The 25,746-nt window shown below is 35.4% G+C and overlaps 1 protein-coding gene across 2 annotated transcripts in view; it reads right to left on the reverse strand.

Annotated features, from left to right (window-relative positions):
- Positions 1-13,184, reverse strand: part of LOC127415546 (alpha-(1,6)-fucosyltransferase-like) — a 95,940-nt gene extending 82,756 nt beyond the window's left edge. For both annotated transcript variants that reach the window (XR_007892963.1, XM_051654321.1), the window contains exon 1: positions 13,070-13,184. The gene's annotated coding sequence lies outside the window, so the exon portion shown is untranslated. The remainder of the gene's footprint in view (positions 1-13,069) is intronic.
- Positions 13,185-25,746: the final 12,562 nt, after the last annotated feature.

Genomic DNA, 25,746 nt, shown 5'->3' on the forward strand with positions numbered 1-25,746 from the left:
ATTCAAATACACAATGATTTCTACTATCAAAGCTGTCTGCAAATAGGTTTTCAGAAATGTTTTCAGTTCATTTGTATTCTTTTTCTCAAGTAGTCTTTCACACCAACACAAAACACAGGTAAACAAGCTTAATGTACACATACATGCCACACACAGCTAAGAAGGTTGTAGATAGTGGACACACACACACACACACAGCTGAAGATACTACTAGCATATTTGAGATCAGAAAGTTAAGTTGCATGCATTGGATCGCTTTAGCCAAGCTGCTGTCTTTGTCATATTGCTGTAATTTGGTTAATATTTCAGTCAATATTAAAGTACTAAAAGTGTCACACTTATTATTTATTTATGTAAATTTATTATTTATGTATTAGTGTCACATTTGTTTTTTTTCCGCAGGTTTGATTGGTTTTAGAAAGTAACTTCAAAGTAAATTAATTAGTAATAATTACTTTCCAGATTAAGTAATTAGTAATTAATTACAATTTTGAAGTAATTAGGAATCAGTAGTGGGTTACTTTTTGAAAGTAACTTACCCAACACTGGAGAGGACAAGCAAATGGACATTAGTTGTCCGAATGGTTAGAAAAATGTTACGTCAACCACGGAAACTGCTTACCTTTCCTCTTAACGCTGTTTTGAAAAAAAAGTGACTTATGAATTCGTGTAGATCTGTTGATGTTTTTGTTCCGGGGTTGAGGGGCATCCAGTTTGTTCCAGTCAGATTATAAACGTAAGCGCTCCGAAGCGTTTTTGTTTCCAAGTGAATTTATAAGTTATAATAATAAATAATCAGTAAATCAGCCATTAATGCCAACTGTACATGAACATTTTTTGTTTTTGCTCAGCAGTTTGTATGCTTCAGAAGACCAAGCGTGAGCACAGTTCTTTGTGGGAATGCACGTGCACAGGAACAGTTTTATAGTTTTCCGTTTTAAAGTTTTTTGATTATAAAGTTTCACAAACTTTTCTCCATTCTGACAAAATGAACTTTTCCAAACATCCTAATTTTTTGACGAAGTTATGTATAAAAAACTTGAGTATGGTAAAATATATCCAAAATAAATTTGCCATTTATGTCAAATGTTGACATTCATGACATATCTTCTGCATTCAGAGGCTTAATAATTGTTTACTCGTAATAAATGTAATGAAGTCTTTCTCAGATCAAGTGTGTGTGCAACGTCCTTCCAAAGCTCACTTTAACAACTACGTAATATCTGGACACTTTAGTCACACCTGAAAATGTTTTCAATGCCACTGCATTAGATAAAATGATGAACTAACTCCACTTGTCATATTGAACTTCAAATATATGAATCAAATAATACAATAGGGATATAAGATTTCCTTTAAAGGCTTTAAAACTATATGAATGACATTAAAATATGTTTTTAGATATCAAAATATTTCTAAATACTTAAAATATGTCTCTTTGGTCAACTTTACATTTACACAGCCTTCGTGCTGTTCACTACTCGTTGCCCAGTATTACTGTAGTTTACTGCGAAACCATAATGCTCCCAAACAACAGATTTTAAAGATGTCTTCCATCTCTGGCTTATTTAAGTCCAACATATTTATATTTTGTTTAGTTCAAACACAGTTGGGAAAAATAGCAAGCTAGCTAGTATAAACTTCACATGCATTTATCTGATCTGCAGTTTCTAGTGTACTGTCGGGCGCTTGTTCTGTTTTAATACTGGTTTCACGCATGCTAATGTATGTAATCATTCTTGTGACTGTATGTACAGTACCGAAGGCCCTGTATCCGTTCGGTTCGGATACATGTACCGTTGCAGCCCTACCATTTGTTGTTTAATAATGTCTCTTTTAATATACTTTTTGTTCTCTACAGTCAGTTATTATCAAAAACAACAAAAGAAACATTTAATTCTAATCACACATAGCATGAATGCTGTAAAGAAGCCATTCAACCGAACAAACACTACTGTCAAAATCACTGCCACAGGTCTTAAAGAGACAGTACTGTTTTAGTGCTTGTTCTACATATCCAAGTAAATACTTTGCTAATGCTAATAACATGTGAAATTATAAAAATGTAACAGCTGTTATGTACAGTAGACTCTGAGTTTATATATATATATATATATATATATATATATATATATATATATATATATATATATATATTGACCTAATGCTGTCAGTATGAATTTCTATGTAAGCTCCGGGTGAATGCAAATGTTGTCTACTGTTATTTTTACATCTTTTTTTTCTTTTTCATTATTGCATATTGTTCATTTGATGTTTTTTTCCAAAAGAAAAGCAAAGTTTGTTGAAGTAAGCTTATTTAGAAACCGTTCTCAGTAAAGTTTGTGAATAAAACAAAATATAAATTTCACGTATGTATCATACTTATTATTTTTAACTATTATTCCATTTTCATTTGAGTTATCGATTACTAGTTTTTTTTTATGGGTTAGAGTACTCAAATACAAAATTACTACAAAATGCCTATCCCTATTAGACAGTCAGCATGATGCTGGAACAGCGAATGCACACGAAATGACATGCAGCATTTTATCCAGCAGAATCAGCAGGTTTCGGACTGAGAGAAATCGGTTTGATGCCATAGAAACTCTGTCACATGAAGACACGTGAAATTGCATTTATAATAGGCTATATGGAACCGTTTAGCATATGACAACCCTGTGCATCAACCCAGGCGTCTCTCATCCAATCTACAGAGGAAACACCTTGAGAATTTCTCTACAAACATCAAAGGAGAGCAGAGGTCAACTAATAACAATCACCTTCTTGCTCTATGATCGTCCACTGCAAGACAGAACAAAGGATGGAAGCTCTATCACAATATGTCAGTGAATCAAAAATGCCACGCAAATGCCAGTTGAGCTCGTATAAAGTCTGTTCCCTGACCTTCCCGCTGCGCTAAGATGTGCGCAGATGTCTTTAAAGCTATTATTTTTCTAAGCGATCAGATTTATGGTTTGCCTTCACAAGCATTGGCTGTTTCTATTGTTTATGTCATTTTTGTCTGCTGCTCTTGACAAAATCATGACATTTGAGACAAATACAGTAACCACACTAATATGTCTTTTTACATACTAATACATACTAATACATATATAGTAAACATATAGGCCTACATGATAATACGGAGAATTGAAGGCTAATAAACTTACAATTGTAAACCCCAGCAGATCACTGGGCAAAAAATTGTCAGAATAGAAGCCAATTAATTGTGACTACTGCCTATAGTACAAAGTAAGCACAGGTCTAAAGCTCCATCGAGGATGTTCCATCACATTTAACCACCATCACTGCTGTTTAACGGAGTCATTACCCTTAAATGAAGACAGACAGGTGTATTAGACAGAAAAACACATTTGAAAACGCATCTCCATTGCAATCGGTTTGATTGACGCGGATGCGCCAACACACACTCATGGCGCATCTCAACGCATCTTCTCCTCTACATTTTAGCCTTCCGTCCACACTGAGACAGCGTTTTTGACAGCAAAAATGGAGCTTTTCAAAAATGCTCTGCCAAGTGGCTAAATTTGAAATCGCCATTTTCACGTTGTAGTGTGGACTGGAAAACGATGACGTATTTGTTGTCATGTGATGCAGCATGTGATCCATTCAACCCAAAGCAATCAAGATTGCGGCCCATGTTGTGGCGCCGTTATTTTGCCTGATATTAGAGATCGACCGATAGTAGATTTTGCCTATACCATTAACCAGGGCTCGAAGTTAAAGAGAATTTTACTTGCTCGACCGGACAAGTAACCTGATTAAAGTCTCAATAACGAATGATAGCTCAATAGCGCAGGATTGTGGAGATTGAGCACAATTGTAATCATTCCCGCGTGTTTCATTTTCAAAATGTGGGCAATTCCCTCTATCGCGTTGCCCTGTCTCATTCTCGCCTTCACTCGTGGTGCAACGTTCAGCAGCTTGTGAGGGCGTATTTACTGAACTTTACATTTTACATATATTAACGGGTATAAACCTGTTAACTGGACATGCGAATGGTGCTGTACCAAGTCTCTTTTAGCGAGTGATGCGATAAGTGTTGCTCCTGTTTATAATCAACAAAGCTGTCTTCATCTCAAGCGCGCTACGCTGAAGAGATCTACTTTTGTCTTGTCACATCGTGGCGCTCTCTCATAATACAGCAAGAAAGTCAGAAGTTGCAGAAATGCTTTTTGTAATAATAGCATCAGTAGAGTGAAGAGAAACGCTTAAAACAGACTTATGCACCCGTTACATCCCTCATCTTTCTAGAGCTCCATCTAATGCATGTATCCGAGGCATTTTCTGTGCCATGTGAATCAGTCAATTTTAAGAAGTATATAACAATATACATTATAATAATATTAATACTTTAACATTAATAAATTACACACAATGACAACATATTATCTATCTAGTTAACTAACATTAACCAAGATTGATAAATGCTGTAGAATATTGTTCATTGTTATTTCATGATCGATAAGGCATTATCTAATGTTTATTAATGAAACCTTATTGTAAAGTGTTACCAAAAATTCTGTCATCATTACTCACCTTTATGTTGTTCCAAACCGGTCTGACTTTCTATCTTCCGTGGAACTCAAAAGGAGATGTTAGGGCGAATGTTAGTTTCAGTCTCAATCCACTTTTATTTTATGGCAACAGTGACAGTGAATAGTGACTGATTAATATTCTGCCAAAAATCTAATTTTGTGTTCCAAGAGAGAAATTCATACAGGCTTGAGGATGTTCTTAATCCCTATTAGGTGTAAATGATTACGATGGAAGTTTTTCTTTTTTCCTTTCTTGCGTCCTTTCTTTTTTACTCGGACAAGCGAATGACCAATTTACTTGTCCAAAAGGACAAGCACATGACAATGCTTAATGTCGAGCCCTGCATTAACTAAGGTGATGGAAAAAGGTTGATATCCAATTTATCGGAAGATAGTTTTTTTTAATTCGATTTATAGAATTAAAAAAAACATTTCTTAGTCTTTCCTTATTATCAAGGGCACAGACACTGAGGCTCCAAAATGAATAAAATCCCAAAAGCGGTTTATTGTGCTAGCAGAAAAATTATGATTTGGTGTATAACATTGGACTTTTAACTATAAACAAGCCCTAGAAACTGTACACCGGGGACTCTTATTTTGAAATGACAGAAACTTGGCTCTGTTATATTGCTCTATATGTAAGTATTTTCCAAATGAGCCTTTTTATCCTATATTCACCAGATGAAGAGGTGTGTGTGTGTGTGTGTGTGTGTGTGTGTGTGTGTGTGTGTATATTTATTATACATATATACATACATGTGTTTATATACAGTTGTGCTCAAAAGTTTGCACACGCTTGGAGAATTGGTAATATATGTACCATTTTTAAAGAAAACATGAGTGAGCATGCAAAACACATTTCTTTTATTTCTTATGGGATTCATATTCAACTGTAGGTTATAACAGAATGGCACAATCATAAAACAAAACATGGCAACAAAGAAAAAAAATGAAATGACCCCTGTTCAAAAGTCTGCATACCCTTAGTTCTTAATACTGTGTATTGCCCCCTTTAGCATCAATGACAGTGTGCAGTCTTTTGTAATAGTTGTCTATGAGGCCCCAAATTCTTGCAGGTGGTATAGCTGCCCATTCGTCTTGGCAAAATGCCTCCAGGTCATGCAAAGTCTTTGGTCATCTTGAATGAACCGCACATTTGAGATCTCCCCAGAGTGGCTCGATGATATTAAGGTCAGGAGACTGTGATGGCCACTCCAGAACCTTCACCTTTTTCTGCTGTAACCACTGGAGGGTCAACTTGGCCTTGTACTTAGGGTCATTGTTGTGCTGGAAAGTCCAAGAGCGTCCCATGCGCAGCTTTCATGCAGAAGAATGCAAATTGTCTGACAGTATTTTCTGATAACATGCTGCATTCATCTTGCCATAAATTTTCACAAGATTCCCTGTGCCTTTAGAGCTCACACACCCCCAAAACATCAGTGAGTCACCACCATGCTTCACAGTGGGGATGGTATTCTTTTCACTATAGGCCTTGTTGACCCCTCTCCAAACATAGCGCTTACGGTTGTGACCATAAAGCTCTATTTTGGTCTCGCCACTCCAAATTACAGAAGCTGTGAGGCGTGTCAAGGTGTTGTCATTTGTGGCATTGGCGCAGTAAAGGCTTCTTTCTGGCAACTCGACCACGCAGCTCATTTTTGTTCAAGTATCATCGTATTGTGCTCCTTGAAACAACCACACTGTCTTTTTCCAGAGCAGCCTGTATTTCTCCTGAGGTTACCTGTGGGTTTTTCTTTGTATCCCGAACAATTCTTCTGGCAGTTGTGGCTGAAATCTTTCTTGGTCTACCTGACCTTGGCTTGGTATCAAGAGATCCCTGAATTTTCCACTTATTAATAAGTGATTGAACAGTACTGACTAGGGATGGACATTTTGGTCATTTTGTCTACTCGAGTACTCATCGAGTACTTGAGGGGCAATGACATGTTCATAACTTTATATATAATAACATGTCTGACAAACGTCTATAGTTGCTGCATTGTGTCTTGTTGTTCCAGTGTATTGTCTATTCATCATTATAGGCTGTTATAAAATAAAATGTTAAAATACGTACAAAAGATTGCATAATCAAAATATAATGCATCATATTTTGTCATTATGTGAAGATTCACTACCCAGCACGGAAAAAATGTGCACAACGTACGTCTGTCTGTTCTTCCTTCAGGTTACCGTAGTAATCTTTGTAAGCACGCAACAGTTTTTTAAATGAATGTCTGAAACGTCTATTTTCAAATCGCATTTGGCTTATCAGGAGACGCCGTAACCATCACATTTTTAATATGCGTGTTAAGTTGAAGTTCAGTTTTGAAGACGCTGCATTCTGTTCCATTTAGTTGCACTCTGTCAAAGTGTTTGAAACACTCGTCTGCTGTATATGCGTTGCTTCATCTCATTGAGTCCACTGCCATACTGCCTGGTGTGTGTGTACGTAAGTGTGTGTGTGTGTGCGTGCATCCAAGTGTTCGCTCTTGTGGGGAAAGCCTCGATGCTCCGTATTGTGTTTGCTGTGATACATGAAGCATTCCATTCAACTCGGAGAGTTGGAATTTCCACCTTTCAACTGGGGAAAGTGCAATGGAATGACACTTTATATCGGACATCTAACTTAGAAACTCGTGCGGAAATCTTCATTCATTTCATTGAGATGCAGGCGTGTTACATCACGCAAACATGACGCCACCCAGGGCAGGGAGGTTTACAGTCAGTGACAAATATTCACTTTTATTAAATAATGTCCATTAACGAGTCAAAGTTCTTACATTAAATGATAATAAAACGTGTTTAGCAAATGTTTTGCAGAGACAGGTGTTGAAAACACGGTTAATTACACTCTCTTTTGATTATCGTATCTATAGCATAGCAGTGTTGTAGCAGTTTGGTTGCTATGAGACATCTCTGATAATCAATGTACCCCTCAAAACCACAACGTAATCAATCGCAAAATTAAAAATAAGCTTCCGCTTTGACACGTTTGTGTTTAGTTGTCAGGTAATTGTCACTGGATTTCGAATTAAGTGAAAAGTCACATCACGCATGATCACTATCGACCATCGATTTCATGATCGATCATTGCAACCACGTCTGAGTATGCATTCATGCCCATCCCTAGTACTGAATGGCATTTTCAAGACTTTGGATATCTTTTTATATCCTTTTCCATCTTTATAAAGTTCCATTACCTTGTTACGCAGGTCTTTTGACAGTTCTTTTCTGCTCCCCATGGCTCAGTATCTAGCCTGCTCAGTGCATCCATGTGAGAGCTAACAAACTCATTGACTATTTATACACAGACACTAATTGCAATTTAAAAAGCCACAGGTGTGGGAAATTAAACTTTTTGCCATTTAAACCTATGTGTGTCACCTTGTGTGTCTGTAACAAGGCCAAACATTCAAGGGTGTGTAAACTTTTGATCAGGGCCATTTGGGTGATTTCTGTTATCATTATGATTTAAAAAGGAGCCAAACAACTATGTGATAATAAATGGCTTCATATGATCACTATCCTTAAATAAAAGACAGTTTTTTTGCATGATCAGTCATATTTTCAAAATCAATGCCAAAATTTCACAATTTCTGCCAGGGTACGCAAACTTTTGAGCACAACTGTATATATCACAAGATGAGGTTTATTGATGAGGAATAATAAAAAAAACAAAACAACTATCGAATACTATCGGCATACATTTTTGCTGATAACGATAGTTCCAAAAAGAAACTATCAGCACAGATTAATCAGTAAAACTGATATATTGGTCTACATCTACCTGATAACCACTTTGATAGCATTTTTAAAGATAAATGTTACTTTGTACAACCTTAACATTGCATTCCTTCAAAGGCAACAGGAAGTTTACTCGAAACTGGTGTCCGGCGGCAGAACACCAGGATTATCACGTTTTAGACCGTACATGGAATGGGGATTTTTTTGCATGAGCAGTAAGCGTTTTCATAAACTTAAATGAGGATGAGCAACTTTTAGAAATTGTTTGAAAACGGCAGTGTGGACAGAGAGCGTTTTGAAAAAGAAAACACTGTTTTCAAATTTATCCAGATTAATGATGACATAGCCTCTCTCACAATTGTGGCTTTGTTTGTCACAATTACGAGATATAAACTTAAAACACTGCAAGATATAAAGTTGCAGTTGCAAGATATAAACTCAAACCGCAAGAAATAAAGACCAGGTGCGAGATTTAAACTCAAAATTTCAAGAGACAGTCACAATTGCAAAATATAAACTCAAAGCTGCATGACAAAGTCACAACAGCAAGATGTAAACTCAAATTTGTAAAAAAAAATTGCAATTGAGAGATATAAACTCGCAACTGCAATAAATAAAATGGCAATTGGAAGATTATAGACTCGAAACTGCAAAAGATAGTCACGATTGCGAGATATAGGCCTAAAGTAAAAATTGTGAGATAAAAAGTCGAAATTGCGGGATACAAAGTCACAATTGTGAAAAATAAAGTAGCAAATGTAACATATGATGTCTGAATGACTTATGTTTTTGTATTCTGTGGTGGTATCAAATAAAAAAAAAAATCATCCTTTTAAGCAGTTTAAGAGCAAATACATAAATATTGAATTATCAAGTATCATCAAAAAGCTGAATAATATAATTCCCAGCTCTAGTTTCAAATGACTTTCAAATGACTGAAAAACCTAAAGTTATTATTGCTCAAAACAAACAGCTACTGTAGCAACACATCACGCCTTAAGTTGGTTCTTATTCTCCTAAATTTATGAGAAACATAAAGTAGACTTTTATGATTCCCAACAAGATTACTAAGAGTAAAGAGCTCATATATTGTGATAAACATTTTCATAAAGATTCAGATGCATTAGAGTATAAAGAGCCCATATTATGCTAATTTACAGGTTCATGATTTTATTTTTGGGGGTCTATTAGAATAGGTTTACATGCTTTAATGTTCAAAAATCACATTATTTTTCTCATACTGTACATTTCTGCTAAACCTATTTTCATTCTCTGCTCAAACGCTGTGGTTTAGGTCTCTTTAAAGCCCCCATTTCCGAAAAGCCCAGTCTGCTCTGATTGGTCAGCTGGCCCAGTCTGTTGTGATTGGTCTACCGCATAGTGCGCATGTCAGAAATATAACGCCCCTTAACATAACTGAGTTTCAGGCTTCCTTAACAGCTGTAAACACTACTGTAACTATGGTAACAGTGGCGTCAGTTTTTGCCGTACCAGCTCTAGCCCGAGTCCGATAATGAAAGTTTGGAAGAACAAGCTGATCGACCTGAACCACCTTCGCAAGCAAGACTTGAGCAGGACATTTCACAGTGGTAAGTTTTACTATTGTAGCTTTCTTACAAGTACACTGTTGATTATTGTGAACCTAACAAAGCTTCAAGTAAAAGACATGTATTGCATCTAAATTAGTCATCTTTTGATGGAATGGGTGTAGCTGGACTTTTGTTGCCAGAGCTATGAACGGAGAACAGAGGCTTCCTCCCCGTTGGACATTACCAGGTGTATTAGAGAGTTAGTGAGCAAGTTAGCCGTGGACTACCGATAGCGGCCGTAACATTACAGCTTGAAATTATAAGTAAACCTCCACACTTTACCACTGATAAAGACTCTTGACATCAACCATTTTGTTACACAGTTTTAGGTAAAAGCGGCCCACAGCTGAATAGTAAACCCTTACCAAAACAATAACGTTACATAGTAGGTTAGCCAAGCACTACCGTGGACTGCAGATGTAAAACGACCGTTTGTAAAAATAAATCTCATCTCCACACTTGATCACCATTCATGATAGTAAGAATGACAAACAATCTGCATTATTCTACACAATTGTAGGTAGAAGTGGACCCGCAGCTGATTAGCAAAACTATTTCAACACAATAACATTAGCTAGCAGGTTAGCAGAGGCCTTCAGCTGTACACTGGGTGTACACCGTAGCTACAACACAAAACTCCGCATTTGAACTCTCGGTAGCAGGTAAATCCACAAATAATCAAACATACTTACAGGTTGTGATCCTGAAGCGCCAGATTGTCCCAACAAAATGGGAACTGCACCATCGTGAAAATCCGGCATTGGTTGTGGCTGTACTGCTGAGGAATATTGGTAAAAATAAATTGTAACTACTGATACTTCAATTCGTTTGCCTTTAAAAGTCCAAATAAAGATGTTTTGCTTTCGCAATGAAGAAAACAGCATCTTCTCGACATGGCGACAACACTAACCCAACTCATCCTGGCCTCGGCTATAACTACATTTGTTTGAGGGTGGGCCAAAGTAGCCCTTAAGTGGGCAATATGCAAATGTGTTACATAGTGATGCAGATACTTTACGGAAGAAATGGCTGGACTACAAACCAGCCATTTCTTGTAGTTCTTGAGCAGTGTTGTCTGTGGGAGAGAATAACTCCCTTTTGCGTGGACTTTATGATTTGTAACTTTGCAGACCTTTTACATGCACAAACAGCAATATTACACACTAAAAGAAAGGTAAAATCCCAAAAAGCATATTAGGGCCTCTTTAATTCATTATGTGCTTGGCAACATCTTAACTACAGCATAAACTGAGAGCGTGCAGTATGCACATTGCCCCTCAGAAAGTCTGCATCCATACTGAAGGGGTTCATTTTATGAGATAACATCAGTTTATTCATTAGTTGCAAACTCCAGTGTTTGCAATGTTGTGCTGTTCTGTTCCATTCTGCATCTTTTGATCACACTCGCAAAAATAACTTAGCGATTCAAGGGTCGGTTTATGTAGAGGTGGCTGCAGATCAGTGGCGATTTCTCCGTGTAGGCAACAGAGGCAATGCCTCCTCAAGAATTCAGCTGAGAAAAATAAACGACTGTACATAAATAAAATAATACGAAATGTGAGCTCAAATAATGTGTAGAGCAGTCATCTTTCTGAAGTCACTCTGTCAAACTGCGATACCCAGCGAATGAAGTTTCAGAGGGAGGCAGCGTCTCTCAAGCCTCCCTTCAGCTCACTGCAATCTCGTTGTGCTCCTAAAACCGTGGTGTGAATGTGTGTGTGTGTGTGTGTGTGTGTGTGGGGTGGGGTGGGGGGGGGGGGGGGACTGCTGAATACAGCCGCTTGAGCGCTCGAGCCATCACGAAACCTGCAGTGTTTACCAAGAAGTGATGACAAATAGTCCAAAAATAATAAGACTTTAAAAATGATAGGCAAACAGATAAAATACACATGAAATATGCTTGTTGCTGTATTCTGTACTACGATGGCCTGCCACCTGTCCAGGGTGTTTCCCTGCCTTTGCCCGAGACAGCTGGGAAAGGCTCCTTAAAGACATTTTTAGCATGTTGAAATATATGTTGTTGCATTTATGTGCAACTGTGTGACATTTTTATATCATATATTTTTATGTAGGCCTATGTTTTTATATCATATGTTGTGTTAAATCAAATGATTTGCATAGGTTTAACCTGAAAGCTATATAAATGTCAAATGAAATTTATAATTACAACAACAACAACAAAAAAAGAGCGCTGAGATGGCACTCTGCCTCCCTTATTTTAAAAGTTCACCACATGCCACTGCTGCAGATAGATAGATATTCAAAAAGACACAAGTGATCACATACCTCATTACAGTACTGACACTTCATTATATCAACACACGTCATACGGTCAAACAATAAAGCCCCACAAAGAGTATCTGCAGAGATGATCCACTGCCTATCCAACATGTAACTAACATGAGACTCAATTCAACAGGCTGGCTTGAGCTGTGTCTCAAAATGTACAGTATTGAACTGCCTACATACTAAACAGCATTTTTGGATAGCATAGGTGCATGCAGCATTTTGGGGGGTATTATAGTTGCATAGAAACAGAATTACTTTTAATGTAGCCCCTAAGATGGAACACATTCTTCTGATGCCCAAAGTGCCGCTGTTGATGCCCACAAATTCAGCTGATTTGTTTATGCTAAAAAATGCTGCACAAGCCTATAATGCCCCAAAATGCTGCGGACTTGGAATCATCTTTGTTGATGTCCAAAACTGCAGCTGCTGACTTGGAGCTGCCTGTTAAGATGCCCAAAAATGCTGCACGTGCCTTGATGCCTAAAAATCCTGCTGACTTGTTAATTGTCAATGCTGATACCCAAACATGCTGCTGACTTGAAAAACGCCTATTTGTAAGCCCAGAAATGCTGCTGACTTGAACTGTTGATGCCCGATAATGCTGCACGTGCCTATGATACCCAAACATTTTGCTGACTAGGACTTCCAACTGCTTATGCCCCAAAATGCTGCTGACTTGGAAAGCGCCTATATGATTCCCAAACATGCTGCTGACTCGAGGAAACTGTCTATGGTGGTAACCAGAAATGCTGCTGACTCGTAACGCGTCTCTGTTGATGCCCAGACATGCTGCACGTGCCGATGATATCCCTTCACGCAGTCTACGCAGGCAGCTCGTGCGCGCTGATTTAAACGCGTTTATTGATGTTTAGGGAGAAACGCACGTACCTTAAAACACAACCGCGGTGCTCCGGAGGAAGATGCGCTCAGTATGAAGATGAGGAAGGATGCAGGAGAGGCGAGTGTATGTGCTTGTGTGCGTGTGAGATGAAATGAGAGAGCAGCATCATGAGCGGCAGTCACTCAGTGCGCATGACAGCGCCGCACCAACCGCAGCCGATCCACCGGCTCATCACTCACCGGGACCCGTTCACACTCACTCTCACCCACACTGCTTTAGTTTGCGATTAGAATGTAAATATATAATGCATCACAATCAAGTTTTATTATGCAAATATTTTATAAGAATTTTAATAAAGTAGTAATGTAATTTTAATACAGTTTTATATTATAATTACTATTTTAAAATTGTAAAACTAGCAGTGTTTGTGGCTGCGTGTTTTTGTGTGGTTGACATTTTTATTTTTTATATTACACATTTGTATAGTAACTTGATGTTATTCAAATTTCTTAAAAAACTTTGAATAAAATTGTATTATAAATGTAATATTTAATATGTTGACTATTTTAATAACTTTTTATATTATACATGTACGTAGTAAAAACATTTTAAAATTAAAAAATGTATTATAATAGTTGAAATAAAAATATTATTATAATTGTAATATTATTTAATATATTATTATTTTTTAAATGTATTTAAAATAAAAAAAAAATATTTTAAACACAATTTTAATGTATTAGTATTTTTGTAATAAAAATATATAATAAAAATATTTAAAAATATTATTAAAACTTAAGTACGATTTAATATTGATATGATATTGTAATGTACTAGCAATGTTAATGGCTTCGTGCTTTTGTGTGGTAAACATTTTCATATTTATATTATACTGTAAATTAGTGTAATCATTTATACTATACAGATTTCTTATCATAATTCAAATAAAATGGTATTATAATCTTAATCTTATTGAATATTTGTAATATATTTATACAGTCTAAAAAATTATACATTTATTATAATAGTTTAAATGCCAATTAAATTTGTATTATACTAATACTTCTTAATATTAAGTTAATATTAGCAGTGTTTAACTGCATGTTTTTGTGTGGTCGACATTTTTATGACTTTTTTATATCATACATTTGTATACATAATTGTATATTATACAAATGTATTATACCATTTAAAATATATTTTATTTTAATTTTAGTATTTTTTTTATATCATTATGACTAATATTATTCAGTGTTTTTTCTTACCATTGAATGCAAAAAAGTATGATCTAATATAGGCCTTTGTTAAATTAATGTTTTTTAATATTTTTAGTATTTATTTTGAATGCAAATGATACAATACTCAAATCATGAATGAATGAAATGGCACACTCATGCATAAGTAGACTAGAACAGGCTTACCTATCTCTGCAGTCTCTGCACCCTAAGATAAATGTGGCAAAACTGCAGTTTAGACACTTAATTTTGTTTATATAATTTTTTATAAAGTTTTTGAAAAAACACTGATTGCTTTTGATACACCAGAATTCCTAAACAACTTAATAGACAGCTGCCTGCATCATCTACACTAAGTCATTTAATAATAAAATAAATGATTGTGGGATTTTGTTAGCACACCAAAAACCTGTTGACATTTTCCTTAACTTTACAACACTTTCCAGAGAAAAAAAAAATGAATATAAAATCTGTTATTGCACTTTTCCTGATTTAATGACGTAAGAACACTTTGACATTTCGCTTTGCATCAAATAGTTCAAGCACACTGTCAAACCAAAGCAAGGGAAACTTGAAACTTTAGAGCATATATTTAAAAAAAATAACCTTACATTTAGTTTTTTAAATGCTAAAATTTGAATAATTACTTGTGACAATTATTAATCGAAATTATGTAAGTAATGTTGCATCTCTGATGTGATAATTCAGTCAGTGTTCATAATACAGCATCTTATTGACTTATGAGGACAGCTGATATTCAGAGACTGCCATCTGCTGTTCATATACAGCCTCTTCACATTTACCACAGAAACAGGGAATGTGCACATGCAAAATGCTGACAAACCAACAAACCCTGATTTAATTCAATAATAACAAGAAATAAAATAATTAAATAAAATGTACAATGTCTTTGTTTTGTATTCAGTCATCACAAATGCCTCAGGTGTCTTCTGTCTTAATAAAATACTTTTGTAATATGTTGTTTTCTACTCTGTAAATGCAATGTCTTCATTCACCAAAACTGAAGAATGAGTAATACACTGAATTTCTCATTTGAGCAGTTATTCTTTCTAATTCAATAGTAAATGGTTACACACTGTCAGAGTTTTTCCTTTGTGATAAATTAACTTCCTCATATTCTCTCTAGGGGTTCAGAGCCTCATAAATATTGAAAATCAGTGCAAATGCAAATATTGTGCAGCATGAAACAGTGATAATATAATAGAAAACATGCTCCACTGGGTAGTTTATGCTGAAATTGCAATATTAGCTGAATTAACATTTATAAACTTTGAATTAAACCTGTTGTCAGTGACATGTTGTGAAATAATATTTCCCAGTTATCAAAGGAGGGAAAACAAGTAAATATTAGACTATAAATTCTGACACACTTGCACTATTAAGAAAAATTCACCAGGGGCAAAAAACAAGACATTAATGGTACAATATGGTAAACAAAAAGCAAACTAACTCACCCAAATTAAAATAAATAACCTAACAAATGAAACTATTAACCCAACACCTTACGTTAACTTTCTTACAATTCTCATACCAAGAGAAAAAAAAAAACATTAAACAAATCAACCCTCATCAACTAATAAAATGTACACTATTTACAATATTTTCAGAAAGATGAAACTAAAAGAAAAACAAGAATACAAAAAGTTAAATATGATGGATAGAGACTACGAGTTAGAATGCATACAATGATATGCAACTACATTTGATTAACTTAAAAATGTAAAAAATAAATAAATAAATGAATGAATGTACACCCAATCATTTATTGAAAAGGATTTTAGTGTTGAAAACTGCTTTTTACATTACAATTCAGCACATGGTGTAGAGAACACTGAACTGAAATGTCAGTGCCATGGTGAAATCAGATTCATTCTGCAGTGCTTTATGAATAGTTATTCTAAATATAGGACTTTGATCACAGGGTCATTGATTGCAGACAATTGGCCTTTTATAGGTTGCCATGGTGATGGGTAAAAAAAAGCACTGCTCCATTTTTCCTGCAGATGGCGCCAGTGCTTTGTGAATCATCTGAATCGGATTTTTGTGAGCAAATTATTTACAGCATGTTATATAGACAGATCAGACAGCAGATACAAATTCACAGTTTTTCCTCAGTATAATATTTATTAATGTACGGGTTTTTTTTTTTTTTTTTTTTTTCTGAAAGTGAATTTCTGTGCAAACACAAACCTTAAAGTCTTGACATAAAAAAAGCTATTGAACATTTCCACCGTTATTGGCCTGGGGAAAAAAGATACAGTTGGAACCTGCTGTTTATTAACACATTTCATATATATATATATATATAAAATAAATAAATAAATAAAACGTTTTTAAAAAATCATGATTTACGCATTTCAATTTCAATTTCAATATTATAACAAAATTCCATAAAATTTTATTGATTTATCTTTAATCAGTTAAATAAAACAAAGTATTTAATTATTATTAATTTAATTTTGTTATACATTACACAATTCAGTTTGATCAAAATCCATCTTCCTCAACATGTCTGCATGTGAAATAAAGTAAAGAATTACTAATAGCTTTTTAGCAAAATAAAACAATAAAACAATTAATATAAAAGCAAATTAGGACAACAAAAAATATCATACGACTTGAAATAGTAATAAATTGTATGCAATTTTATTCAATTACAATTACATTAACGTTCAACATTTTTAAACACATTTACATGCATACAACTATGGAGGGCCAAATTACTCAAGATTAAATAATTATGAAATAAATCATTAAATACATACTGAATTAATTATTTGCATCAGTAAATACAATTTTTAATATTTATATCTTTAAATACATTTTTAAGTACATAGTGAGTTGATTCAATGCATCATTAAATCATTAAATACACAGTGAATTAATTAAATGCATAATTAAACAAATATTTAAATAAATAATTAAATACATTGTGAATGAATTATTTGTATCATTAAACATAAAATATAATTTTTAAATATTTAAATAAATAATTTAATACATAGTTCATTAATTAAATGTATCAATAAATAAATAATTAAATATTTAAATAAATCATTAAATGCATAGTTCATTAATTAAATGTATAAACAAATAATTAAATATTTAAATAAATCATTAAATGCATTGTGAATGAATTAAATGTATAAATAAACAAATAATTAAATATTTAAATAAATCATTAAATGCATAGTGAATGAATTAAATGTATAAATAAATACTTAAATATTTAAATAAATCATTAAATGCATAGTTCATTAATTAAATGTATCAATAAATAAATATATAAATCATTAAATGCATAGTTCATTAATTAAATGTATAAATAAATAAATCATTAAATATTTAAATAAGTCATTAAATGCATAGTTCATTAATTAAATGTATAAATAAATAAATAAATATTTAAATAAATCATTAAATGCATAGTTCATTAATTAAATGTATAAATAAATAATTAAATATTTAAATAAATCATTAAATGCATAGTGAATGAATTAAATGCATCATTAAATCGGTACATAAAATCTCCCGTGTATTTAATTTCAGCACTAGCTTTGAATCAGTTCCATTTAAACAATAGCTCTCTGCCTCTGTTTTCATTTAAACAATTCACCAATTGATTTATATGTAGTGTTGGGAAGTCCAAATCATTTAAGTGAATCGGTTCGTTCTGACTGTTGCAACACACCAGTTCAAATAAACAATTCACTGATTCACAACTCACTGCATCTTCTTTTTTGAAGCGAAATATAAACATCACTATGCTTCGATATGAAATATAAAGTAATGTGTTTTTTTAGTTGTATTTAGTAGAAATTATTTAAGCTCAGTGTTCAATTTAGTAGTCTATGAATTTATTTGTTCAATTTAATGTTGCCACCCTTTTGTATCATTTGACAGTTGTTTTATTATTATTATTTTATGTAATAGTAATCATCGGTGCACAATGCATATGTTATTTTATTTTATCTATTTACATTTTTTGTGTGTGTGGTGGCTAATGTTTGATCTCTCTTAGGACATCATGTGAGTCTGGATCGCCACTATTGATAGTTTTACGTGTCAATCAGGCTCCGCTATAATATTACATAACCAGATGCATCTATTGTCATGAGTTTGTACAATGTAATGTATCAGAACCGACTAGGATTATTCTTAAGCATCTGTAAACAAGCGTTCATATTGTGTGAAAACTGAGTATCCTAAAAAGATTAATAAAGGAACGTTCTGAGTTTAATGTGTTCAATCAAGTTAAGCTGCATTGAAGGGCATTTGTGAATTTTTTTGGTTGTCATTGATTTTCTTTTCTTTTTTTTAATTACAAATATATATATATATATATATATACAGTACTGTGCAAAAGTTTTAGGCACATAAGATGTTTCACAAAAGCATGTCTTAAGATGGTTATTTATATCTTCAGCTTTAGTGTGTCAATAGGAAATATAAATGTTAGACTCCAAACATTACTTTTGCAAATAGAAAATATTAGAATAGAAGAACAGGGAGCCCTGCAAGAGATGGCATAGCCCCCCTCTGAACATCGAGTCAGTCTGGGATTACATGAATAGACATTAGTGTCTAATCCAGTTTGGACTGTAGTCCTGTGATGGGCCATGCATGCATTGCAACAGGGTCACAAGTTCACAAAATCAGGTTTTATTTTTTATAAACACAATCAGCTAAGTGGAGTGCCTACAACCCCCGTAACCACGGTAAACCTTGGTTGTGTTTCGCAGAAATTCTCAAATCTCATTATCCATCCACAAATTTGAACTGACATCTTGCATTCGGTTACAAAACACATGAGACCCAATGATGATTTAACATCAACGAAATTTAAAGCAATCGCAAATGAGAATAAGAGAAGATTTTCAGTAAATAACTTCAAATTTCAGTCTATTCCTCACACAATACAATCATATGAAGACTTGGACTCCTTTTAGTGTGCTTTTGGGGTCCTTGTCTGTGCTGAACACATCCATGGTCACTATATGAACTGTGTTGAGGAAGCTACAAGCTACTCATAACTTTAAGTAGCAAAACTGGTTAAGATCCTCTTTTAAAAGAACAAGCAGTTAGCAATACTTCAAGCTTCTAATGAAAAGTAGCTAACTACATTGAAAAAGATTTTCTTCCTTAAATAGCTTCAATATATCAGATGATTTGATGTAACTATACAATTATAAATATAGATATTTAGTCACTGATTTATATATCACACTGTAACAATGTTGGCTGCTGACAATGGCGAAGACGTGAAGATGAAGAACCCAAGTGCAGTTTATTTACAAAAGTGAATGCACTAACTATACACGTGAACTAAACAAACTTGACAAACCTGACTTCATATAAACTTGGTTTGACAAACGTGGCCTGACATAAACATCTATACTCACATTCATTCAATACTTGACAACTAGACAATGCAAACATGAGGGCTTAAATACAAGACATGGGAGAACATAAACCAATGAACAAACAGAACTGATAAGAATTAAACAATAAACCAATGAAAACATGACACATGAACATGGAGGGAAAACAGAAATCACATGACAAGGGAAACAGGAACTAAACATTTCAAAATAAGACATGAATCAACAAAATACACATGACATATCCCCCCCACTAAGGGGTGGCTCCCGACACCCCAACACATAAACAAAACATGTAAAACATGACAAATTCAAAGTTCTGTAGGGAGCGTGGGGGGGTGGGGGGGTGTCTTGAGGCGTGGAGCATGGCAGAGTCCGTGGAGGGTGGAGCCATGAGAGGCCCGAGGGGCGGAGCCATGGAAGGTGGAGCCCGGAGAGTAGCCGAAGACTCGAAAGGCCAGGGTGGAGCCGATGGCAGGGAGGACCAAGGCGGTGCTAGAGGCTCGGAGGAGCAAGGCGGAGCTGGGGGATTGGAAAACTGAGGTGGAGCCGATGGGAATGAGGACCAAGGTGGAGCCATAGGGAAGGAGGTCCCTGGTGGAGCTGACAGATCGGAGGGACGAGGCACAGCCAGAGGATCGGAGAGCCAAAGCGGAGCCAGGTGACCAACAGACCAAGGAGGAGCCGGAGGGACGAGGGACCCCGGCAAATCCGACAGGCTGAAGGACCGCAGTGGAGCCGAGGGAACGCAGAGCTGAGGCAATGTCGAGGGACTGACAGGCCAAGGCGAAGTCCAGGGCTCGGAGGGTCCAGGCGGGGTCGGAGGGCCGAAAGTTCCCCTTGCATGCTCAGGAGAACAAAGGGTGGGTATAAGGGTGGGAACCATCTCCAGGTCCAACTGCTCAGGTGTGGCTGTGACGTGGCATGGAACAGGCTGAGGCGTTGCTGTGACGTGGCATGGAGCAAAAGATGGTGCTAGCTCAGCGACCATGACTAGAAACTCTGGCTTGGCGGCCACGTCGCGGACCTCTGGCTCGGCGGCGGCCACGTCGCCCACAGTGAACGTGGAACCAATAATCTGCAGGGTGAGGTCGATATACTGAGTGAGGGTAAGGGTACTCTTACCGCCTGGCATCAGAATGGAGATAGGCTCACTCAGTCCAAACCGGAAACAGTCTTTGAGTGCAACCTCATTAAAGTCCACCTGGAAGGCCAGATCGCAAAAGTCCTCCACATAGTCCTCCAGGGGACGATTCCCCTGACGTAGGCGCAGAAGCCGAACTGCTGGGTTCATGGTTCGGTCAAGGATTCTGTAACGATGTTGGCTGCTGACAATGATGGCAATGGCGAAGACGTGAAGATGAAGAACCCAAGTGCAGTTTATTTACAAAAGTGAATGCCCTAACTATACACGTGAACTAAACAAACTTGACATAAACATCTATACTCACATTCATTCAATACTTGACAACTAGACAATGCAAACATGAGGGCTTAAATACAAGACATGGGAGAACATAAACCAGTGAACAAACAGAACTCATAACAAGCTAATTAAACAATAAACCAATGAAAACATGACACATGAACATGGAGGGAAAACAGAAATCACATGACAAGGGAAACAGGAACTAAACATTTCAAAATAAAAGACATGAATCAACAAAATACACATGACACACACAGTATATATCAGTGAGTTTGGTCATAAATTAGAACATAACAGCTAATAATAACTTATAACGGTGTTGAAAAACGTAACAACAGCAATTAATTATATATTTTCCTGTTTTTAAAAAAGAAACAAAAAAGCAAAGTGACTGTGCAAGGGCTCAAGTGAATTAGTAGAATCATTTATTTGAACTAGTTCATTTACCACATATGAACCCTCCAAACGAAACGAATCTTAGAATGATACTAAATATTTTGTTGTTTTATTCAACTACAAAAGAAGCCAAGTGACATCTGTACAGTGGCTGAAGTGAATGGAAGAATCATATGAACTAGTTTATTTACAAGAACCATCCAAATAAAACGATAAACCAATATTAATTGACTTCCCAGCAAGTGAAAAATGATTCACTAAGCGACACATCCCAAACAAATGATAAGATTCACTAAATTAATTGATTTCTCAATGAGCGACAAATGATTCACTAAAATGAACTGACATCCCAAATGAACAAGTTTAACTAAATTATTGTAATTATAAATATTTTGTTTATTTATTTAACTATAAAAGAAGAAAAGTGACATATGTGCAGGGGCTGAAGTGAACTGAAGAATCATACGAACAACTTTATTTACATGAACTGTCCAAATAAAACTATACACCAAAATTAATTGACTTCCCAACGAACAAAATGATTCACTAAAATAAATTGACTTCCCAATGCTAAAAAGTTATAAACAACAGCAATTATGAACAGGAATCATTTATATGAACTAGTTAATTTACATGAACCATCCAGCAGAATGATTCATTAAAATGAATTGACTTCCCAATGAAGTAAACAATTCACTAAAATGAACTGACTCCCCAATGGTTGAAAAGATTCACTAAAATAAATTGACCTCCCAATGGCTGAAATGATTCTCCAAAATGAATTGACTTCCCAACGCTAAAAAGTTATAAACACCAGCAAAAGGAATCATTTATATGAACTAGTTCATTTACATGAACCATCCAAATGAAATGATTCACTAAAATGAATTGATTTTTCAATGCTACATAGTTATAATATAAACAACGACCATCATGAACATCATTCATATGGACTAGTTAATTTGCATGAACCGTCCAATAGAATGATTCATTAAAATGAATTGACTTCCCAATGAACGAAACGATTCACTAAAATGAATTGACTTCCCAACGCTAAAAAAGTTATATAGCAAAAAAAAAGCCTAATTTTCTTTATACAAAATTACATTTTTGTGAATGTGACCTAGACAGGCACGTGCACACATAGACATCAAAGGGGGTTTGAGCACCTGCCCTTTTTCTTCTCGAGAGAAAGTGCCCTTTTTCTGGGGTGGTTTTTTTTTTTTTTTTTTTTTTTATAAATGAATATATATATATATTCCTGTTTGCGCACAGCTTCCCTGACAAACAAATATATTTATTGAATAAAAAAAATCTAAATATCAGGTCGGGAGATGAGACTTTGTCGAGTTCCGATGCCCGCCATCCCTCCCTCTCTCTCTCCCTCTCTCTCTCTCTCTCTCTCTCTCTCTCTCTCTCCCTCCCTCTCTCTCTCTCTCTCTCTCTCTCTCTCTCTCTCTCTCTCTCTCTCCCTCCCTCTCTCTCTCCCTCTCTCTCTCTCTCTCTCTCTCTCTCTCTCTCTCTCTCCCTCCCTCTCTCTCTCTCTCTCTCTCTCTCTCTCTCTCCCTCCCTCCCTCCCTCCCTCTCTTTCTCTCTCTCTCTCCCTCCCTCCCTCCTTCCCTCTCTCTCACTCACATCATCACAATCGCCACATTGATATGCAAATTAGGCGTATATAATTAAAATGCGCTAATTTGCATACATTTGACAAGGCACTGCAGGTGAATAGGATAAACAAAAATAACTAAAGCATATCACCACAGAAATTCCCCAGTTAATGACTTACATCAAGAGTCTTTCCCCCTGAACTGTTATGTTTAAATATGCAGATTAGCTTGTTTTGGTTAATTTAGAAGAAATCTACAGATGCAAACAGACGGAGGGTAGTAGGCTAAAAACAAACACCATCTAAATGTGTATTTTGGAAGTTTTCTTTCCATTAGAGTAAAAGAAGACAGAAACAAAATAGACCAAAATCTCAAAATTGACCACTACATGAAAAAAGTGTCCTGCCTTAAACAGTAACTTCATAATTTTGATCGTAGGCTCCTCATCAAAAACGATTTATTGCCTTGTGCAAAATAAACAAATTATTAGTGAAACTATGTCCCTCTCCTTGGTGCAGTCATTTATTCTAAAAATATACTTGAAACTAGTAGCATAGAAAACATGCACATTGTGGCATAGTTTTCTTTGCTGTTGCCTACTCTTGTGATAAACCTAGTGAATACTAAAGAAGACCATGATCTCTGTGTGAACTGATTATTTTGTAGAAATCTGTTGAGTATGAAACAATTGCGTGAGTGTGAGGGAATTAAAATAAATTGGTAAGGAAGTCAGAGTTGTGTTAATATATTTAACGTTTTGTTTAAAAAATATTTTTAAATAAACAATTATGAGAAGTGCCCTTTTTTTCCACTTGAGCCCCTGCCCCCCAAAATGTCTGTGCACGTCCCTGGACCCAGACAATGTTCTGTGTGAGATTCACTCATAAAATAAACTAAACATGGAGAAACTGCACATTTACAGTACACATTGAGTGCCTCACATATGATATTGCCAAATGTGACTCCTCTCCTGTCTGATGGTGGGCTTGTATGATTCTAGACTGACATCTCTCTCTTTCTGTCCTCCAGTCAAGAAATAAATGAAGAGGGATTGATATGAGGTAAAAGCATTCAGGGTTAGATATAGAATTGACCTGTAACCCATATTACACAATATTGAGACATTCAGTTAAAAAAGAGCTACACAGACTGAAGCTGTAGGAATGTTGAAATGTTAAAATTAGCTTGTGATGGTTCTGGACTAATAATATACATCATCTTTTGTTTCTAACCATATACAGTATACTCAACATTTATATAACATATATTATAGATCTGTTTTATCAAGCTTTCAGGTTTATTGATGGTTTTGATAACATAAAGTTACAATAACTTGTAAAACATATACCTGAGATTTTGGGATTTCTAGGGACGAACTATAAAATACTGATACAACTTTAAAGCTTAAAGGGATAGTTCACCCAAAAATGAAAATTCTCTCATCATTTACTCACCCTCATGCCATCCCAGATGTGTGTCACTTTCTTCTGCAGGACACATTTGAATAATAAAAAAATAAAAAAATAAAATAAATTAGAACAATATCTCAGCTCAGTAGGTCCTTAAAATGCCAGTGGATGGTGATCAGACCTTTGATGCTCCAAAAATCACAGACAGTCAGCATAAACATCATCGATACGATGGTTAAATTCATGTCTTCTTAAGTGATACGATCACTTTTGGTGCGAAAAAGACCAATATTTAAGTACTTTTTAACTATAAACCATCGCTTCTGGTCAGCAGCAGTAGAGAGCACCAAGTTCACGTGGTTTCTTGTGTGATGAATTTGCGTTGGCATGTTATGGACGTAATCTCACGTTCTTCTCTAGGTTGAGTCATCCAGGATAAGCACAAATGCACCATTGTGAGTAAACAAACAGATACAAATACAGATCTAAACCAAAACCAACAAAGCTTCTGTACAGTGTTCCTCCTTCTCAGTTTTAAACAGGGCTGCTCTTCCGGGTGTGTCACATGTATGTCAGTTCTCATGTGAATGTGCTAACGTGATTACGTCACACACACACATACCACTGCTGACCGGAAGAGATGCTTTATAGTTAAAAAGTACTTAAATATCGATCTTTTTCGCATCAAAAGTTATCGTATCACTTTAGAAGACATTAATTTAACCGCTGGAGTCGTATCGATGACGTTTATGCTGACTATTTGTGGTTGTTCTGTCTTTTCTTAGTGCTGAAACGCTTTGAATAAAAAACACTTTATCAATTAATTTTATCTGACTCCAATTTAAATTGAACCTCTAATTTAGATTTAAGCTCTAACTGAATTCTGATCACTCTTTTAATTTAATCTTTTTAAGTTATTGATTACTCTGAATCATCCTAACTTTCATTATCCTTTCATTCGGGTCCCGATTGTCGCTCAGAGTCATATGCCAGACGATTAATTACATAGATCTCACGGACACAAAATCGCCAGTTCCGTTCATAGTCAGCGGTTGCAGGGTTTACTGATATCATCTGGTTTGGCCGCCTACTGCTTGCTCATAACCAGATGATAGTTTTATTTAGTCACATTTCATATAACTTGCTAAGACGGTGATAAGCAGTGACTGGTAGTCTTATGTGGTTTTCTCCTATTCATAAGCTCCAGTAATGATCATCGGTAACAAAAGGCGTCCCTCGAATCTAC

Source organism: Myxocyprinus asiaticus, chromosome 25 (genome assembly GCF_019703515.2).
Source record: "Myxocyprinus asiaticus isolate MX2 ecotype Aquarium Trade chromosome 25, UBuf_Myxa_2, whole genome shotgun sequence".
NCBI lineage: Eukaryota > Metazoa > Chordata > Actinopteri > Cypriniformes > Catostomidae > Myxocyprinus > Myxocyprinus asiaticus.